Below are 15,717 nucleotides of genomic sequence, written 5' to 3' on the forward strand. Positions count from 1 at the left end.
GATTATGTACTCATCACTGTCACTGGAAACTCTGTGTCATTGTTGTGTATTGATGGATGTTCCATTCTCTTTGTAATGTTTGATGAACCTTAATAAAAAATATATTAAAAAAAAAAAAAAAAACAGGGGCACTTTCATTCATCAAAGTTTAGAAGGTAGCCGTTTTGATTAAAAACTTACCTTTGTTTTTTTCACAGCCAGAGCAGCTTCCCCCACCTGGAGATCCTCTCTTCACACGTCATCAATGACTAATCCAGCTTCCTCCAATCACGGCATAGTCTCAGGCAATGACTACCCTGGGGGGAAAGCCGTGATTGGAGGAAGCTGGATTAGTCATTGATGACGTGTGAAGAGAGGATCTCCGGGTGGAGGAAGCTGCTCTGGCTGTGCAAAGAAGAGAAGTAAGTTTTTAACCAAAACGTCTGCTTTGTAAACTTTGATGAATGAAAGTGCAACTGTTTTTAATAGTATTTTTTAAAAATGGGCTTTCATTCAACAAAGCTTACCTTCACTTTTTTAAAGGACTAGAATTACTTCACATTTAAAAATTAATGATGAACTAAACCGTGGAAAACACTTTGAATGGCCCCCCTTAAATAATATCTCTCTTGTTCAATAATATGTATTTTATTCACTTCTTACACTATTTTTCTATAGAGAATAAAAACAAACTCTTGACAGTACATTGGATAATGAAAATGTATCTTGAAAATATCTAAATTAGCTTTCATTAAAAAAAATCTCTATTTTACCACACAAAAAAGAAAAAGACAGTAAGGCATTAATAACTTCAGAAAGTTTCTAATTAAAGGCATGTTGAAAGTTTAATACCTATTTCTGCAGACATTTGTTTTACTTTATAAATAATTATAATGCTTTATCATACCTCAAAAAATACTTCAAACAAGTCATTTATTAGAAAGTCTAATTCAGTGTCCTATAGTATCCATGAAATGAATAACTTATGCTATAAACCTTGTTTTATAACACAGAAGGGAAATTAGCATTCAAATCTCATAAAAAGGAAAGTAACTTTAGACCTTCCCTTAACATCATGTTCTACAGAAATCCATTGTATCAGTTGTAGATATTAGCTTGATAATAAAAAGATTAACATCACAATTCATTTCACATTAGTGATAATTCATTGTGATAGGAAGCAATCTAAGCAGAGCTATCTAATGAATACATGTAAGCTTATTAAGCTAAATCTATGTTGGGTTAGTTAATTAAAGTAATTATTTGAAAAGAAAGTTTGTATTCTTTTATTATGGTCTGTTTCTGCCTTGACTTTGATTGTGGGTATGTTTATTTGAAATTAACCATATCAGTGCTGTATCATAATACATTTATATTACAAATTATGCCCATTAATTTTAATATAAGTGAGTCTGATTTTATAATAAATACAAAAATATCACTCATTAAAATTTGCTTTGTGCTCCTATATGTTGAAAAAGAAGTACAATGGTTGTATTTTTGTGTATTAAAATCATCTTATATCTTGCAGGGGGGGGGGGGGGATGTGTGTGTATGTGTATATGGTCAGAATGCTTTTTCATGTTAGAGGTTTATATGAAGTGTATAGAAAAATATGGTGTGAGTGGGGGGTTGAACTTTTAATGAAACTAAAAGCTTCTAAAAATAGATCTAAATATTTGTTGACAGAGAAGATGTATTACATTTGTCCAATTACACTACTCAACAAAGGTTTAATCATTTCTTGGAATACATATATGTGTATCCTGGTTATTTTGAAATTCCTTGAATGCCATAATGAAAATGCATTCAACATTATCTACTAGACATGCATTTGTTTTCGGAAGACTCAAAGAAAACCACAAAAATTGCATTTTCGTTATGTTCTTTGCTTTACCAAAAGCAAAAAGCATTAAAAAAAAAAGCTTTATTTTCTTTTAAAATGTTTGTATTTCATTTTTATGATGCAAGCAGGCATTATCCAATTAATGCTAACCAGGAATGAGCAGTAGAATAGATTATCTCAGCCTGTCAGTGGACGCTTGTGACATTTTCTAGCCAACCGGCATTGTCAGGGGAGGGAAGTCAAAGGGCAATTTTTAACTTATTGCAGACTGCTCAGAGGGTCAGATCTGTGGAGGAAATGGAAGAGGCTATGGGCAGTAACATCCATTTTTTTAAGTGGGTAAGTCACACATTATGTTTGTGTAACACTGACCACAGATTGTGACCCATACAATTGAAACAGATGGTGAGCCACTGATGTTCTTGTGGCTCCTGTGGTAGCTAGGGAAGGAAAGGGTCTGTGGCTGCATTTTGAGGGGACAGGGCCCTTCTTTGTGTGATTATTTCTCTGAATTTTTTTTTATTAAAAAGGAATGGTTGCTGCCACTAGAAACTTTTTAAAAATAGTAAAACTATAAAAAAAAAAACTGAGTGCAGATTCAGAACACACTAACTCAGTAAACAACTGGAAAAGTACAATAAAACTTATATTGCAAAGTGAGCAGCCCTTACCTACACAACAAAAGGGTTAATTAATTTTTAAAAGTAGAATGGGCATGTGAGAGTGTGTGTGCGGTGAGTAAAAATGGCTGTTGGTTGAAGCAATACCATGGTGTTACTGACATTGCAAGAGTAAAACCACATTGCACTAATTCAACCAAAGACAAGTATGTATGGTAATATGGGATTGTGTGGACACAGAAAAATGGTTGATACAATAACATGGTGTTGCTGACACTGCCTGAGTAACACCACATTGCGCTAATTCAACCGACAAGTGTGGAACTTAAAATGAGTGTGTAATGATGTATGTATGTGATTGTGTCCTCTGTTGTATTTTGTTCTTTGTTTTATTAATTTGTAACCCAGATAGAAAGTAACTATTAAGAAAACATGACCATCCCAGCAAAAGAGGCCATGAGAAATGCAAGTGCAACCAGAGCATACATTTGTAAGCATCTTTTCATTTTATTTCTATTATCACTTTTGCTTCATTATCTTGGTCTCCTTTGTTGAATGTGCAACACTACTTGGAGGGAGCTAGCTAAAAACATTGCATGTGCAGCCACCAATCATCCGCTAGCTCCCTTCCTGCTTCTGAGCCTCAGCCTACCTGTAGGTATGCTTTTCAACAAAGGATACTAAGAAAAAGAAGCAAATTAGTTAAATTAGGTGAAGAAAAAACTAAAAGCAAAAGGACATGGAGCACAGAAAGAGAAAAGAAACAATCATAGTGTAATATGTCAAAACAACTATATAATTTATAACATATATAAAAAACAAACTCACAAACGTGACCTCAAACAATGTGAGGTATGAATACAGCCTTTGGTACAGATGACTTCCTAGATTGTCCAAGTAGCAGCATATCCACACGTTGTAATTGTAGTAAAGCAGGGTAACTAAATTCCGGTGCACATCAACCTTCAATCCCTTCAATAAGAAATAAGGAACTATTGATCATAAAATTATTTGCAGACAATCACAAACAAAAGTTAAGAATAAGGAGCTTGCAATTACAATCACAGTAACCTCAGTGATTTGGCTACATACTCGTGCCTATCTTGTACAACAAGGACTGCTGCCGGCAACATGGGTTGACCATACTGGAAGAGGGTACCCACTCTGGAAAGGAAGACCTTGCTTTGGATATCCCCCAGCCTGAACAGCTGACACCTGCATCGGGAGGCAGGAAAAGACCTGGGATATGACAAGCATTCCAGGGTATAGGAGGAGTCACCTGTACCACACGCTGTATTCATACCTCACATTGTTTGAGTTCACGTTTGTGAGTTTGTTTTTTATATATGTAATAAATTATATTACACCCTACCTGTCCTCACTCATCAATAAATATACCCCAGCCTGCCCCCTAAGATCCAACAATGACCTACTTCTTGTGTCCTCTACCATCACCTCCTCTCATGCCAGACTACAGGATTTCTCTTGTGCGGCAGAAACCCTCTGGAACACACTTCCTCGAGCTGTCAGACTTTCCCCTAACCTCCCCTCCTTTAAACCTTCCCTAAAGACCTTTTTGTTCAGGGAAGCTTATCACCCAACTCATTAACAAATTAACTTCACTTACCCACCAGTTGCCCTCATCTATCTCCTCACTAATATCATTCTCACCTTCGCAGTACCCACCTCCTGTTTCCCATCCTCCCACCCCATCTAGATTGTAAGTTCCCACGGGAATAGGGCCCCCAACTCCCCTTGTATTTGTCTGTAAAATTTTGTCTCTATTGTACTGTTTATCCGTTGTACTTTTATCCTTGTACCCATGGGCAGCGCTGCGGAATCTGTTGGCGCTTTATAAAGAATAATAATAATAATATTATATTTTTCACATATTACACTATGATTGTTTCTTTTCTCTTTCTGCGCCAAAAAGGGAGCTGCACGGAAAGGAGAAACAGCTTGCTGCATACTAACATTGTGACACAGACTTCTCAGAGAGAGAAATCAGTTGCAGCTTAGTGGGAACTATTTATATGAACATTGTTAATGAATGGATTTTTAATTTACATGAACTTTTTTTTTTTTTTAACATTGGTGTGTCCAGTCCACGGCGTCATCCATTACTTGTGGGATATTCTCCTCCCCCACAGGGAAAGGCAAGGAGAGCACACAGCAAGAGCTGTCCATATAGTCCCTCCCAGGCTCCGCCCCCCCAGTCATTCTCTGAACAAGTAGCATCTCCTCGGGGATGGTGAGGAGTTTGTGGTGTTTAGTTGTAGTTTTTTATTCTTCTATCAAGAGTTTGTTATTTTAAAATAGTGCTGGTATGTACTATTTACTCTGAAACAGAAAGAGATGAAGAGTTCTGTTTAAAAGAGGATTATGATTTTAGCAGACAGTAACTAAAATCAGTTGCTGTTCCCACACAGGACTGTTGAGATGAGAGAACTTCAGTTGGGGGGAACAGTTTGCAGACTTTTCTGCTCAAGGTATCACTAGCCATTTTTCTAACAAGACTGTGTAATGCTGGAAGGCTGTCATTTTCCCTCATGGGGATTGGTAAGCCATTTTCTTAGTCTCAAACAGAATAAAGGGCTTATTATGGGCTATACACTGGTAGACACTCTTAAGGGCTAAATCGATTGCTTTATTTAAGTATTATATGCAGTTTGAAGTTGAATTTCACACTTTTATAACATTGGGGAACGTTTTTTAGCACCAGGCACTTGTTAAGACACCTTCCCAGTCAGGAAGGGCCTTTCTCTGTAGTAGGCAGAGCCTCATTTTCGCGCCATTACTGTGCAGTTACTTTTGAGTACAGTACATGCAGCTGCATGTGTGTGGGTCTGGAATCCACTAAAAACGTTCCTAGAAGGCTTTATTTGGTATCATATACCCCCCTGGGATTGGTGAAGTCGCAGCAAAGGCTGTAGCTGGGACTGTAAGGGGGTTAAAATTAAAAACGGCTCCGGTTTCCACATTTTAAGGGTTAACAGCTTGAAAATTGGGGTGCAATACTTTGAATGCATTAAGACACTGTGGTGAAAATTTGGTAAAGATTGGATAATTCCTTCATTGTTTTTCACATATTCAGTAATAAAGTGTGCCCTGTTTAACATTTAAAGAGACAGTAACGGTTTTGTTTTAAAACGGTTTTTGTGCTTTATTAACCAGTTTAAGCCTGTTTAACATGTCTGTACCTTCAGATAGATCATGTTCTGTATGTATGGTAGCCAATGTGGTTCCCCCTTCAAATATGTGTGATAATTGTGCCATAGCGTCCAAACAAAGTAAGGACAGTACTGTCACAAATAGTAAGGTTGCCCAGGATGATTCCTCAGATGAAGGAAGTAGAGATAGTTCTACATCATCTCCTTCTGTGTCTATACCAGTTATGCCCGCGCAGGCGACCCCTAGTACTTCTAGCGCGCCAATGCTTGTTACTATGCAGCAATTGACAGCAGTAATGGATAACTCCATAGCTAATATTTTATCCAAAATGCCAGCATTTCAGAGAAAGTGCGATTGCTCTGTTTTAAACACTGTAGAGCAGGAGGGCGCTGATGATAATTTTTCTGTCATACCCTCACACCAATCTGAAGTGGCAGTGAGGGAGGGTTTGTCAGATGGGGAAATTTCTGATACAGGAAGAATTTCTCAGCAGGCAGAACCTGATGTTGTGACATTTAAATCAAAATTAGAGCATCTCCGCGCATTACTTAAGGAGGTGCTATCTACTCTGGATGATTGTGACAATCTGGTCAACCCAGAAAAATTGTGCAAGATGGACAAGTTCCTTGAGGTCCCGGTGCACCCTGATGCTTTTCCGATACCTAAACGGGTGGCGGACATAGTGAATAAGGAGTGGGAGAAGCCAGGCATACCTTTTGTCCCTCCTCCTATATTTAAGAAATTGTTCCCTATGGTCGACCCCAGGAAGGACACATGGCAAACAGTCCCTAAGGTCGAGGGGGCGGTTTCTACTCTAGCCAAGCGCACGACCATTCCTATTGAGGACAATTGTGCTTTCAAAGATCCTATGGATAAAAAATTGGAGGGTTTGCTTAAAAAGATTTTTGTACAGCAAGGTTACCTCCTTTAACCTATTTCGTGCATTATTCCTGTCACTACAGCGGCGTGGTTCTGGTTCGAGGAACTGGAAAAGTCGCTCAGTAGGGAGACTCCGTATGAGGAAGTCATGGACAGAATTCACGCACTTAAGTTAGCTAATTCCTTTATTTTAGACACCGCTTTGCAGTTAGCGAGGTTAGCGGCGAAAAATTCAGGGTTTACAATTGGGGCGCGTAGAGCGCTCTGGCTAAAGTCTTGGTCGGCGGATGTATCTTCCAAGACAAAATTGCTTAATACCCCTTTCAAAGGTAAGACCCTTTTTGGGCCAGAATTGAAAGAGATTATTTCAGACATCACTGAGGGAAAGGACCATGCCCTCCCACAAGATAAACCTTTCAAGGCTAAGAATAAGTCCAATTTTCGTTCCATTCGCAATTTCAGGAACGGACCGGCTTCCAACTCGGCAGCCTCTAGACAAGAGGGTAACGCTTCCCAGACTAAACCAGCTTGGAAATCAATGCAAGGCTGGAACAAGGGTAAACAGGCCAAGAAGCCTGCTGCTGCTACCAAAACAGCATGAAGGGGTAGCCCCCGATCCGGGACCGGATCTAGTAGGGGGCAGACTCTCTCTCTTTGCTCAGGCTTAGGCAAGAGATGTTCAGGATCCCTGGACACTAGAAATAGTCTCTCAGGGTTTTCTTCTGGAGTTCAAGGAACTACCCTCAAGGGGAAGGTTCCACATGTCTAACTTATCTTCAAACCAAATAAAGAGACAGGCATTCTTACATTGTGTAGAAGACCTGTTAAAGATGGGAGTGATACACCCAGTTCCAACTGTGGAACAAGGTCGGGGGTTTTACTCAAATCTGTTTGTAGTTCCCAAAAAAGAGGGAATTTTCAGACCAATTCTGGATTTAAAAATTCTTAACAAATTTCTCAGAGTTCCATCGTTCAAAATGGAAACCATTCGAACAATTTTATCTACAATCCAGGAGGGTCAATTTATGACTACCGTGGATTTAAAGGATGCGTATCTACATATTCCTATCCACAAAGATCATCCAAGGATTTTCACAAAGGTGCTAGGGTCCCTTCTAGAGGTTCTAAGACCAAGGGGTATTGCAGTGGCACTTTATCTGGACGACATTCTAATCCAAACGTCGTCTCTTTCCAAAGCAAAGGCTCATACAGACATTGTTCTAGCCTTTCTCATATCTCACGGGTGGAAGGTGAACGTAGAAAAGAGTTCCCTGTCTCCGTCGACAAGAGTTCCCTTCTTGGGAACGATAATAGATTCTTTAAAAATGAAGATCTTCCTGACAAAAGTCAGAAAGTCAAAGCTTCTAAAGCTTGTCAAGTTCTTCACTCTATTCTGCAGCCTTCCATAGCTCAGTGCATGGTAGTAGTAGGGTTGATGGTTGCAGCAATGGACATAGTTCCTTTTGCTCAAATTCATCTAAGACCATTACAACTGTGCATGCTCAAGCAGTGGAATGGGGACTATACAGACTTGTCTCCAAAGATTCAAGTAGACCAGATGACCAGAGACTCACTCCATTGGTGGTTGTCACAGGATCACCTGTCTCAGGGAATGAGTTTCCACAGACTAGAGTGGGTCATTGTCACGACCAACGCCAGTCTATTAGGCTGGGGCACGGTCTGGGATTCCCTGAAAGCTCAGGGTCTATGGTCTCTGGAAGAGTCTCTTCTCCCGATAAACATCCTGGAACTGAGAGCGATATTCAATGCTCTCCGGGCTTGGCCTCAACTAGCGAAGGCCGGATTCATAAGATTCCAGTCAGACAACATGACGACTGTAGCTTACATCAACCATCAGGGAGGAACAAAGAGTTCCTTGGCGATGAGAGAGGTATCCAAGATCATCAAATGGGTGGAGGATCACTCCTGCCATCTATCTGCAATTCACATCCCAGGAGTAGACAACTGGGAGGCGGATTATCTGAGTCGTCAGACTTTCCATCTGGGGGAGTGGGAACTTTACCCAGAGGTTTTTGCCCAGTTGACTCAATTATGGGACATTCCAGACATGGATCTGATGGCGTCTCGTCAGAGCTTCAAGGTTCCTTGCTACTGGTCCAGATCCAGGGATCCCAAGGCGACTCTAGTGGATGCATTAGTGACGCCTTGGTCGTTCAACCTAGCTTATGCATTTCCACCGTTCCCTCTCCTTCCCAGGCTTGTAGCCAGGATCAAACAGGAGAAGGCCTCAGTGATTCTGATAGCTCCTGCGTGGCCACGCAGGACTTGGTATGCAGACCTGGTGAATATGTCATCGGCTCCACCATGGAAGCTACCTTTGAGACAGGATCTTCTAGTGCAAGGTCCATTCGAACATCCAAATCTAGTTTCTCTCCAGCTGACTGCTTGGAAATTGAACGCTTGATTTTATCCAAGCGCGGGTTTTCAGATTCAGTGATAGATACTCTGGTCCAAGCCAGAAAACCTGTGACTAGAAGGATTTACCATAAAATATGTAAAGGATATATCTGTTGGTGTGAATCCAAGGGATTCTCATGGATTAATATTCCCAGGATCCTCTCCTTTCTAACAAGAAGGTTTGGATAAGGGATTGTCAGCAATTTCTCTAAAAGGACAGAGATCTGCTTTATCTGTCTTGTTACACAGACGACTGGCAGCTGTGCCAGATGTACAAGCTTTTGTACAGGCTTTGGTCAGAATCAAACCTGTTTACAGACCTTTGACTCCTCTCTGGAGTCTAAATTTAGTTTTTTCAGTTCTTCAAGGGGTTCCATTTGAACCCTTACATTCCATAGATATCAAGTTACTATCTTGGAAAGTTCTGTTTTTGGTTGCTATTTCTTCTGCTAGAAGAGTTTCTGAACTATCTGCTTTGCAGTGTGATCCACCCTATCTGGTGTTCCATTCAGATAAGGTTGTTTTGCGTACCAAGCCTGGTTTTCTTCAAAAAGTTATTTCCAACAAGAATATTAACCAGGAAATAGTTGTCCCTTCTTTGTGTCCGAATCCAGTTTCAAAGAAGGAACATTTGTTACACCATTTAGATGTAGTCCATGCTTTAAAGTTCTATTTAGAAGCAACAAAGGATTTCAGACAAAACTTCTTTTTTGTTTGTCGTTTATTCTGGTAAGAGAAGAGGACAAAAAGCTACTGCTACCTCTCTTTCTTTCTGGCTGAAAAGCATTATCCGATTGGCTTATGAGACTGCCGGACGGCAGCCTCCTGAACGAATCACAGCTCATTCTACTAGGGCTGTGGCTTCCACATGGGCCTTCAAGAACGAGACTTCTGTTGATCAGATATGTGAGGCAGCAACTTGGTCTTCTCTGCACACTTTTGCCAAATTCTACAAATTTGATACTTTTTGCTTCTTCGGAGGCTATTTTTGGGAGAAAGGTTTTGCAAGCCGTGGTGCCTTCTGTTTAGGTAACCTGATTTGCTCCCTCCCTTCATCCGTGTCCTAAAGCTTTGGTATTGGTTCCCACAAGTAATGGATGACGCCGTGGACCGGACACACCAATGTTGGAGAAAACAGAATTTATGCTTACCTGATAAATTACTTTCTCCAACGGTGTGTCCGGTCCACGGCCTGCCCTGGTTTTTTAATCAGGTTTGAAAAATTTCTCTCTCTATACACTACAGTCACCACGGCACCCTATAGTTTCTCCTTTTTTTCTCCTAACCGTCGGTCGAATGACTGGGGGGGCGGAGCCTGGGAGGGACTATATGGACAGCTCTTGCTGTGTGCTCTCCTTGCCTTTCCCTGTGGGGGAGGAGAATATCCCACAAGTAATGGATGACGCCTTGGACCGGACACACCATTGGAGAAAGTAATTTATCAGGTAAGCATAAATTCTGTTTTTTACTATCATTTTTATTATTATCATTTTTATTTTCTCATTCTCATTATCTTTTTTATTTTCTTTGCATTATTTATTGGAAGGAGGAGTGGATTTATGAGTGATGTTTTAAATACTTGGCGCTTTTTTTGAGCTGTTAGTTGTTGTGTAGATAAAATAGGTAAATTGGAAATATGTTTAATAGTGCATGCTCTATTTGAATCTTGAACTAAGAAATTGTGTTTCATGTACCTTTAAGAATAGACACTTTCAGTATAGTAAGTATACTTGTTACTGTACTTTTAAGTAGTGGAGGCTCCTGCATAGGAACACTGCCGCACGTGAACCCCAGGGAAAAAAAGGGGAAAAAAGAAAGAAAATAATTTTTTTGGCTGAATAAATATAACTTCTCCAATAGCCCCCCTATTGGAAAAATTATATTTATTCAGCCAAAAAATGTTCCATTCTAGACTGTACAGTTTCATAAACAATAAAAAAAATCCCTTTTATATACCTCTATACCTCTCTACCGCATGTGCGGTAGAGAGGTATAGCCTGTCATAGCCCTTTGCATCTTTTTTCTATGTGCCTGCTAAGCCGCCCATAACAGAGCCTATACTTTTCTTAATCGCACAATTTTCAGTGTGCGAGTAGGGCCATTTCTATGGGCGGGCAGCAGGGGGAGTACTTTTTTTAAAGTTAACTTTTTTTTGCTGGCTGCGATGATCGACTGGAACAGGAAACAAGTTACAGGAGTGCTGCTCAGTGCACATCGAGCAGCCAGTGGGTGATCATCTGAGGATACTAAGCCCGTGGTTTGAGAAGGTAATATACCTTACTGTACCGGTCGTTATAGGTCGTTATAGGCTCTAAATGGAGCAAGGAAAAAGTAAATAGGCAGCAACGGGACTCCTCTTTCTACAGCCAGCTTGCAGTTGTGACTCGTGGGCTCCATAACAAGAGGTGTTTTTTCTAAAGCAGACAGACAGGCAAATCAGGCTTTATTAGCTCAATAGTTCACTCAGAAAATATATATATAATAGACAGCTACAGTATCTAAGCCAGTTTTTTATTACTGAAAAGAAAATCCCAGTATAAATATTGAAAGGTCTGATCAGTTCATAGATAAGATACAATGAAATCTTATCGGTGAATGTTTCTAATAATAATAAAGATGTTGTTTGTAGTAGATGTAAAAACAAGGCTGCTCCTCTTGATCCCGGAGTGTAGAGTGTACTGTTTAAAGATATAAACAAAAAGAGGGCACCTCATAGCGTAATCCTGTTTTACAAGCATATATGTGTTGATAGGAATTGCGCTTACCAGATGAGTTGGCACTGTACTTTGACCAGTGCAGATCAGCAGGCTAGCACTTAACAGTGGCTAGTGCACTGGACACAGCTTCGTTTTTGGTGATCACCGCTGGTTCTCCAATGCTGCACAGCCACTGGAGGTATTTGATCTCTGTTCGAATTGTCAGTACCACAGAATAAAAACAAGGGCAACTTCCAATCTTGCTTTTAAAGAATGTAATGCTTTATTTTGTAACGCGTTTCTCGACCAATATACTGGTCGTTTCCTCAGACAATACAAAGCGAATATTAGACATTGCAATTGGTAACAATATATACTACATTTTGTTAAAAACCGAAGATGTCACTGATTTCATAGCCAATGAATGGCTTGCAAATCTATTCAAATTTCTTAAAAACTAATTGATCCGGGGAGTATTGTAGTAAAAGGTGACAGTTTAACCCCTGGATCACATATAATGCATTAAATTTAACTGTTTGATGGACATAGTCATTGTTTGGATATAAAAAAGCATATATTTGACAGTTTATCCTTTCAGATATTAACTGGATTTAAAAATTGCAATACAATTTTAATGTGTACAATAAACTTGTCAATAAACATAGTATGTGCAATATACTTGGCTGAATTTAACGGTTTAGTTGAATGCAGTGGTTATTTGAAGATAAAAACCATATGCTTAATGTATTAATCTTTCAGATATTCACTGGATCTAAAAATTTTGGTTCGATTTTAATGTGTATAATAAACTTGTCAATGCATTTGTATCTATAAATAGTTGGTTAATTCTCAGGAGTATAAATCTCCCCCCTCACTAAGCAAAAAATTGCAAACTTTGTAAAAATACGATCGCAAATGGAGAAATTCTCGATCACTGTTGTGGACATATGAGCCCATATGGACCAAAAATCCCTCTAGTGGGAACTAGCTGCCCAACACAATAGCTACATAAAAAATCCACAAAAGTGTATCCGATTAGATAATGCATCTAGTGTGGCAACTGATCGATAATGTGAACAAAAAGACCACTGATGTGAATCACTACATAAACGCAAGACTAATAACATTCTTATGTATACATTGTTTTGGATACAAATTTCAAAATGTATATTACAATAGTATCACTCAATGAATTTCTATATTTATATATGATATACTAAAATGAATGATATTAAACAAATGAAAAACCCAAAATAAATAAGGACATAAAAAGACGGTTTGATGGGAGCTAGCAGTTTTTCACCAGTTAAAACATGTTGTGAAATTATGGAGGAATATGACTTACTGATCCAGACACTACTGGGAGAACTGGGGCTAAAGATGGATGGCTACTTCACTGAACTTAGCCTTATACTCAGAGCTCCTTGTACGGAGGGAGACACTAACACCACCAATATGGCGGCAGAGAGGGAGGTCACAAAGCAGCGCATGGAATCCCAAGCTGATGAGTGTTACCCGATCTATACAACGGAGAACACTTGCGGCTGGCCATTAAGTGACAGAGAGTCACAAATAAAGCAGAAAGCTACTTCATCCATGCAGCCACACAAAAGCAATCTCCTCACTACTACATCTGATACTGCTATGCCGAGGAGTAATTTCCCTACGCTGATACCTGATCCGGTCCGACCTCCTGCTCTAACATACCAGACTCCTAATTGACCACCCGACCCCACTTTGACACCAGCCGAGGAGTCAGTGCTCATCCTGTTGCCCTGGGTTGCCCGTTCGGGGAATGCGGCCAGCCCCCGGGTGGGGGACCCGGAGCGGCTAGGAATCCACATGGCCCATAGACAATTCTACACCATGACGGAGATCAGGCTATACATTCTTCAAGAATGTCCCGTACCAAAGTCCCTACGAGACAATCACCTGGCCGTCTGTTTCAACTTAGAGGAGCTTCGGGACTTCACAGACTTAACCCGGTCGGGAGTCGGATAGCAGTCAAGTGGTGAAATCATAGGCCTCCACATATGAGACTCTGTGAACGTTATTTAATACTTTCAGTTTTCTTTTAATGCATGTACTCTGAAAATCAGGGTCCAGTTTATATTCTAGTTTAACTACCTTATATTTCTAGTGTCACTAAGAGTTGTCAACATATACTGTAATTGAGTCCATGTCTAATATGCTCACATTCTGATATATGCCTTATGCATCCAGTCTTACTCCTCTGAGGTGGGTTGTTACTCCATTCCAATGTAATCATTAGAAGTTTAAAGTGTCTAACACATGTAGCTTAAATATAGATAGCTATTCATTAGTTAGGAGGTGTATATATATATAACCCTATTTTTGAGTCTTTTGCTTATAGAACATGGTTTCAACTATATGTAATCCTTATATACCCACAGTAACTGCGGTTAATAACTCTCATTTCTTTTGAATCTGATCTTTCTTGGCACGGGACATTACCTAATTTTACTTTTAAGCTCCTATATCTAATAGGGGGAATACTAGACTGTGTGTTATAGCTCAACTTATATGGCTAATAGAGTCCCATTTAATGTGTGACCCATACTTGGTAGACTGAACGGTCTCAATGGACAAATACTTAGTCAACAGCAATTAATTACACTGCTTATTTTTGGATATGGATAACTGTTCATATACCTTGTTATTGATTCCCTTATCTTAGGATGTGGCTACTGACATCCTCCTACTTATGTACATGAGGCGAGAATATTCTCAAATCCCTCTCATATATATTTCTAAAACTCTTATCTACTTGGTTATATAGCTACTATATGTGCCTTGCTAGTTTGATGTCAGTCCTGTCCAGAAAAGATAATTAACAGGGAGATGACATAAGTATGTATACATTCGCAAGATATATTAGTCTCAACCACTATACACATATAATGATCTTATGCTGTCTATTACTTGTATGGTCTGACTCCTTTCAATTTACAGTCCCCTCCATCTCTGCTATGAAGTCTAGTTAGACTTATTCCCAACTTTACATAACTAGTCTTTATTAAGGAACCAGTCCTGAGAGAAATGGCCCCAGTCCTTCTCATATAGACTTGAGAGATGTTGATGCTGTCAGGGTTTTTATGTCTCACTGCCTTTTAAGTATACATACCCATTAAAAAGCTTGCCCCCTTACCCTACCTTAGAGAGTCCCCTGCTACAGATTATAGCCTCCATATTAAACATTGAGTATCTCCCCAGAGTTGCCTTTAGCCCAGATTAGCAGGATAGTAGTTTGTTCTCTAGTATTACTTAATAATGCATAATTATACTTTGCTAGCTCTCATACAGATAATGTAGATTTCCCTAGACCCAGATTCATTATAAAACATTATTCTTCATGGTATCTCTACTCACTGGGTTCCATTAACCCCTACCCCCCACTTCTCTTTACACTCCCTTAACCTCAGATAATGCACATTTCTAACAGGAACCCAATCTCTCCCCCCACTCCCCCTGCTCTTTCCTTCTTCTCATCTTTTCTTCTCCCCTCCTTCTTTATTTCTCTAAAGCAGCTCTGGCCTGCTAATTTTCCCCATCTTGCTTTCTTAAGTACTAGGTCCAAAAGTGACCATTCTCAACGTCAATTTCCTCTTTCAGTGCCCATCAGCCTTGTTGGGTTCAAAAGTAACCCTTTGTTTTCATAGAGGAACTCATTTCAGAATATAATATAAAACAGAGGTTCAAGATGACTAGCCATACAGATTCAATGCACTACTTTTGCTTTAATCAATATATATCTGTTTGTTATATAATTTGGAATCGATATTTTATGGTATTGCACATATGTTGCATTATCTCCATAACCTCAATAAAAAAATATATTAAAAAAAAAAAAACATGTTGTGAATAATAAATTTGAAATAAACTTATAATTGTGCTTAAAAATTAAGTAGTTGTGTGATGTTTTGCATTGCCAACAGTAAGATGGATAAAGCTGTCGCTATCCACAACCTAAAAATTAAATTTGTGATCTGTTATAGAAAAGAATGTTTTTAATTGTGTCAAAGCTTGGTGACTGGTGACTAATTGAAGTTTCAACCATTATGAATGTCGCTTCTATTTATATAATTTT

Source organism: Bombina bombina, chromosome 4 (genome assembly GCF_027579735.1).
Source record: "Bombina bombina isolate aBomBom1 chromosome 4, aBomBom1.pri, whole genome shotgun sequence".
In the NCBI taxonomy this organism is placed as follows: Eukaryota; Metazoa; Chordata; class Amphibia; order Anura; family Bombinatoridae; genus Bombina; species Bombina bombina.